The sequence below is a fragment of the Portunus trituberculatus genome, chromosome 42 (assembly GCF_017591435.1).
Source record: "Portunus trituberculatus isolate SZX2019 chromosome 42, ASM1759143v1, whole genome shotgun sequence".
Taxonomy (NCBI): domain Eukaryota; kingdom Metazoa; phylum Arthropoda; class Malacostraca; order Decapoda; family Portunidae; genus Portunus; species Portunus trituberculatus.
In genome coordinates, this window is record NC_059296.1 from 15456938 (window position 1) to 15463664 (window position 6727).

At 37.0% G+C, this 6727-nt stretch overlaps 1 long non-coding RNA gene across 1 annotated transcript in view; it reads left to right on the forward strand.

Annotated features, from left to right (window-relative positions):
* The window catches only part of LOC123517533, a 138374-nt gene extending 132453 nt beyond the window's left edge, over positions 1-5921 (forward strand). The window contains exon 4 of the long non-coding RNA XR_006678488.1: positions 5634-5921. This is a non-coding gene — a long non-coding RNA (uncharacterized LOC123517533). The remainder of the gene's footprint in view (positions 1-5633) is intronic.
* Positions 5922-6727: the final 806 nt, after the last annotated feature.

Consider the following 6727-nt stretch of genomic DNA (forward strand, 5'->3'; position numbering starts at 1 on the left):
CCTTTTACCAAGTGAATGACGTGCACCAGTTTGCTAGTGAGTCTGACGTGTGGGCTACTAAAGAAATGAACGGGCATCTACGTCACTGTGAGGAGGTGGACGAAAAGGTGAGGGAGAAAGTTGAAGAAAGAGAGGAACAGTAGGAGGCAGAATAAAAAGGATAAGGAGAAGGAAGAAGAAAAGTCGGCGAAGGAAGAAGAGAAAGAAGAGGAGGAAGAGGCACAGGAGGAAGACGAGGAGGAGAAGGAGACGGAAGAAGAGTAGGAAGAGGAATAAGAACGAGAACAAGAAGAACAATAACAACAACAAGAATTACACCAACCAGAAAGTATATGACGCAGACACACATGATTGTGATATACGTAATTATAACGGGGACGTCATGTTTTAGAAAGGAACGTAGGAAAAACAAAGAGGAAAGGAACAAAAGAAATAAATGATAGGAAGAGGGAAGGAAATGATTTTTCTCTTCCTAAATAGGATATGAAAAGTGGTGTTGGAAGAGGAAGAAATGGGTTAGCGAAGCCCTAAATATAAACATGAATAGCAGAAAATACGTAGATGGGATGAAGTCAATAGTAGTTTTAGACAAAGAATAGGAAAGCGCATTAGAATATTATCAAAACTCTTAACTCTGATTGATGTAACTTGCCCAATTTCTACTCTTGGTTATGAACATTGGCTTGAATATTGCCCTGTATGGCCTTCATCTTGCAGGAGTTAGTTGGGCCAGGTCTCGGGACCTCAGTGCTACCTCGGGACGCTAATTACTGTTTTTTTCTTACATCTGCATATTTATGTAAAGGTGCTATGAACAAGGCGAAATAATATATAATATATATATATATATATATATATATATATATATATATATATATATATATATATATATATATATATATATATATATATATATATATATATATATATATATATATATATATATATATATATATATATATATATATATATATATATATATATATATATATATATATATATATATATATATATATATATATGTGTATTTACTGCGGTGCCAGTTCCCTACGAAGAGAACCAAATGGATTGCCATGCATGAATCGGTGGATAAATGTCTTAAACGATGCCGCTTGAAAGATATCGAGTGATAGGAATGAGGAAATACAGAAAATGAACAAGTAGTTTAAGAAACATTAGCGGAGACAGGTAAGTTTTCAAGGGTGTTTTCCTGAAACTTGACAAGAATTTTCTATCATTAGTGGGAAGACCACTTAAAATAACTTTACTTGATGTAACCTTTGACAAAAAATGTGTGCCTACAGATGCCGCTTTGCTTCCATAACTAGAGAAAATAGTTCATAACTGACTGAAGTGCCCCAAGAGCGTGATTATATGAAGCCACTGAAAGAAAATTAAAGTAAAATTCAGTAGTGAAAGTGTGTGGAGAAATAGAGAAGGAGGGGAAGGATGTGATGGTCGTGGAGATGGCATTTCTGGTGATGATAGTGGTGATAGTGATGGTGGTGGCTGCGGCAGCGGCGGTGATGGTGGTGGTGGTGGTGGTGTAGAGGTGGGGGGAAGTGACTCATTCTTACTGACTCATACTGCTCCCTGTTCTGATCCACCACCACCACCACTACTCTTCACTTCCCTCCCCTCTCCCTCCCTTCCTTTAACCCACAACCCCCTACCCTTTCCTCTCTCCCCCTGTTACTCCTACCTCCCTCTCCATTCCCTCGTCTCCCCTTTCCCTTTCCTCCTCCTCCTCCTCCTCCTCCTCCTCCTCCTCCTCCTCCTCCTGTTTGCCTCCCTCTCGCCTCCCCATCCTCGTCATCGTCCTCCTCTGCCGCGGCGCCTATAGTAACCCTTCTCTAGAAACTCTCCTCCTTACTCTTCTTTCACTGCATGTCTTTCTCTCCCCGAGCTGTGTGTGTGTGTGTGTGTGTGTGTGTGTGTGTGTGTGTGTGTGTGTTTGATATAAAGAAAAAATTGTAAGATTTTAAAGCAACTTAAAAACAAGGGAGCAAGAAAAAAAAAAAAAAAAACATACCTCATCCCTCAGACGCGAGAAAAGAAATATCTACATAAGCGGTGGAAAATATGCTAAGCTTATTCTATGACAGAACTTAATATGCGTTGCTTGCACCATCACTGATAGAGAGTACCTAAGAATGGGGGAGGATATATACTGGTTATCTGGAATTAACTACTTGAAGAGCTGAAGGTATACTGATGACTTCCAAGAGTAGATAAGAAGGTTAAAAGTTTGGCAAAGTAACTGACGAACAGCGGAAAGAGTAACAATGACTCACTTTAATATGGCACAGTTTATGTATTAAGAAGGAACAAAAAAGAAGTATATGGATAAAATTAATCAATATTTTCATTTCACTGTCAATATTCATATCTATCTATCTAACTGTCTATCTGTCTATCAATCTATCTATAAATCTATCTATATAACTATCTGTCTATTTATTTATTTATCTATCTATCTATCTATCTATCTATCTATCTGTCTGTATCTATCTATCTATCTATCTACTTATCTATCTATACTTATGTATATCTATATCTATATCTATTTCTCTATCTATCTATCTATCTATCTATCTATCCATCTATCTATCTGCATATATATATATATATATATATATATATATATATATATATATATATATATATATATATATATATATATATATATATATATATATATATATATATATATATATATATATATATATATATATATATATATATATATATATATATATATATATATATATATATATATATATATATATAGTGTGTGTATGTATATATATATATATATATATATATATATATATATATATATATATATATATATATATATAAAGTAATTTCGAAGAGAAGCGTGTGATGTAGAACCCATAACAGGTATTTAAAAGTCATACAAAGTTCGTCTCTTGGTGCACAGGTATTGACGATTTCAGCCTAGGTCGCTCGTTGTAAGACGCACCAAACCAAAAGACTGAAAATGCAGTACAAAGCAACAGAAGCTGATGTAATTACTGTGGATCACTTGCGTTCCCAAAAAAGAAAAGGTAAGTATCAAAAGAAAACTGATATTCATGTGAAGAAGGCATTGTCTTATGCAGAATATAACAAACACTGAAGTGAGAAAGACTGCAGTAGATAATGACATTGCAATGAAAAAACGTTTCACTCCAACCAGGCAATTCTTCGGTATAACTGATATAAGATTTTGGACGTGTGAATGACTTTTTCCATAAAATAGACTAATCTCGTTGTAATGTGCCTGTGATTTTAAGTGTACAATTATCAAATACAAGGAATGAAAATGTTTAAATGGCAATAAGACACCTCCCACCCCACAGGAACACCCTTCACTATAACAATTGGTGTTTTGCTTCCTTCCGCTTCTCGGTAAAACGGTTCTGTGTCGTATCATTAGCTCGCCTCACCTCTGGAATGTCATCGATCCTTTGACGAACAGGAAGAAAAAAAAAATCAAACCATTTGTACCCAGCGATTACACTCATTTTGCCATCGCTGTACCTTCCGCTGCTGGCTTCCTCTTAATAGTTTGCTGCATGCTTGATTGATGCAGAAAAAGAAATGGTAAACTCAGCCAGTGATCATATGTACGACTTCCGAGGTGTGGCGGCGAGCTGATGGTCACCTCGGTCTTCATGCTGTGACTCAGTCCCTGTGGCTCAACTCGTTCTGGTTTTGATCATGTGACTGACCTGTCTCTGTCTTGATGGTGTGACTTGCTGTCCTTGACGCGGGTACTCGAAGGAGAAATAGGATATGAAGGACCACGCCTGTTTGTTACCAAGGTTGGATGGAGTCCAGTCACCTCACCAAACACGTCATTACTCGCAACTTCGTGTTTGACCTTACCTCTCGCAGCACCCGAACGTTCGCATGCCGAGGCGGTCAATGAAATTTAGAAGATTGCACAACGCCTCGAAATATAGTGATGGCTGTTGGTAATGCTGCTGTGAATAAACAAACAGGTAAACGCATTGACGGACGGTAGACAGAGAGAGAGAGAGAGAGAGAGAGAGAGAGAGAGAGAGAGAGAGAGAGAGAGAGATGGTATAAGAACCATTGTTTATAATTCGTTTATAATTAGGAATGACTTTTATCCACACAGTAATAGATGCATCTTAGAATTAACTCATATCCTCTGCCTCATAATTTGCTACACACACACACACACACACACACACACACACACACACACACACAGGCGCGCACACAATTAGTCACCAAGTGAGTAAGATCAAAGACAGCTGATAAATTGTACGCAAATGTTGATAACTGGTCTGGGTAAAGGAGCTACGTAATGAATAGATGACAAAGAATGGAATGTTTGTCAGAGAGAGAGAGAGAGAGAGAGAGAGAGAGAGAGAGAGAGAGAGAGAGAGAGAGAAGAGAGAGAGAGGAACTAGGATGGCAGTTTAAGCTTATCTAACTCTGTACAATCAAGTGACTATATGCAAAGAAAGATAAAACGTCTCTCTCTCTCTCTCTCTCTCTCTCTCTCTCTCTCTCTCTCTCTCTCTCTCTCTCTCTCTCTCTCTCTCTCTATCTATCTATCTATCTATCTCTATATCTATCTATCTATCTATCTATCTATCTATCTATCTATCTATCTATCTATCTATCTATCTATCTATCTATCTATCTATCTATCTATCTATCTATCTATCTATCTATCTATCTATCTATCTATCTATATATATATATATATATATATATATATATATATATATATATATATATATATATATATATATATATATATATATATATATATATCTATTTATCTATCTATCTATCTCACTTTTTTCTCGCTATTCGCCTTTCGTTTTGATTTTGTTAATGTTGTTTCCGATCATATTAACAATATTATTATTTTCCCGATTCTTACATTGTTACTTTCCTAAAATTATTCGTCATTCTTCAAGAAAATTATCATTCCTTCCTTATTTCCATGTCATTCCAATTTCAAGTTGAGTTTGTCATTTTCTTTTTGTCTTCTTTACTGTTTTCCATTCCCTGTCATCCTTTCCTTTTTTTTTCTACATTATTCTTCTATCTTTTTCCATTTACAGTTGTGTTTATTTTTTGCATCTACGTTGTTTTACTTCCCATTCCCTTTCTCGACATACTGCCATCATTTTCCTTTACCTTTCGTTTCTCTTACATTCCCCATGATCTCTTAATAATTTTTACCTTCTCGTCCATTCTCTTCCCATTCCCCTTTCACTTAACTTATTCCTCTTTCATTCTCTTCTATATACTGTTCTATTCTCTTATTCCTACTTCTCATTCATTTTCATTAGCTATCATCTGTTTTTTTATTCTTATTCTCCTACACAAACTGTCGTCCTTATAGCTCTCGCTCCCTCTTTTTTTGCTCTCTTTATACACTTTTAATTCTTTTTAGCCAGTGCAACTAGTTATCCTCTTCTTCCATTTGTTCCCATTCTCCCACATAAGATGTCATTCCATCTTACCCCTCTCTCTCACACCTTTTTTTTTCCTTCCTTGTATGTTCTCCTGTTTCTTCTAATTCATTCTCATTTGTTACCGTCTACTCATTTCTTCCCATTCTCCTCCCACACAAGCAGCAAAACCTTCCCTGTGCCCGTGAGTCATGGCAGCGTGAGGAGATGGAGGGGCGGAGTGGGAGTGGCAGAGCGAGTGGGTACCGGGGAGGATGCCTTTACTACGTGTCTGATGTTGAAAGTGGCAGTCAAGAATCCAGCTGAAGGTTCTTAGGAATTAATGTGGATGATGCAAGAATTCGTTCTCTTTGCTCATAGATTTTTTCTGTCTTATTCTAGTACTAGTTTATGTTGTTATTTGATTTCCTGTCTGTAACAGCAGGATGTCGCTTTTTTTGTTACTCATAGTGAAGACGCAACAATTTTTTTTTCCTATTAGCTTTGCTGTAGTTATTATTTCCTAATATTTTTGTCATGACATTTCCAAGAACCTGATAATTTGAAAATTTGTGATATGTGTATCGTCTTATGTATGAGAATTAGCATCGATAAGAAGTAAGAAACAATACATCATATGATGAAAGCAAACATCTCTTTTTCCCTGTTGCGTGCTCAAGAAAAGTTCCTGGTGGAGGGACTGTCAACCTGCCAACTTTGTTTTGTATATGCCTTTCACGGATTAATAGTGATTTTCTAAATGATATTATGTGAAACGTAGATGGAAATTTATTTTCCTTAGCACTCTAAGAGAGAGAGAGAGAGAGAGAGAGAGAGAGAGAGAGAGAGAGAGAGAGAGAGAGAGAGAGACATTTCCTACCATATTAACGTCATGTTTTAGTTACTTCGCTCTGAGGTCATTGTTGTCCTTGTCTGGCCTACTTCTTTCACCTTCGTTCCTCCTCCAGCCGGCGGCAGTAGAGCCACGTGAGTCAGGTCCATCGGTGATTGGCTCCCAGCGGCTCACCTCAGCCAGGGAGCGCTTCTGGTTGGCTGGGATCAAGTTGCATCAAGTTCCGTGCGCCTCGCTATTGGCCAGCTGACGGGGTGGGGATCGTTGTGTGGGTGTTTTACCGACCGTGAGGAGACTGAAGGAAAATAGTGTGAAAGAATAGTATTGAAAACAAATGTGTGTTGAGAAAGACACGAGAAAATTAAATAGAACATATGAATGATATGAAGAGAAACGAGGAAGAGGAAGGAAATTAAAAGGAATAAAA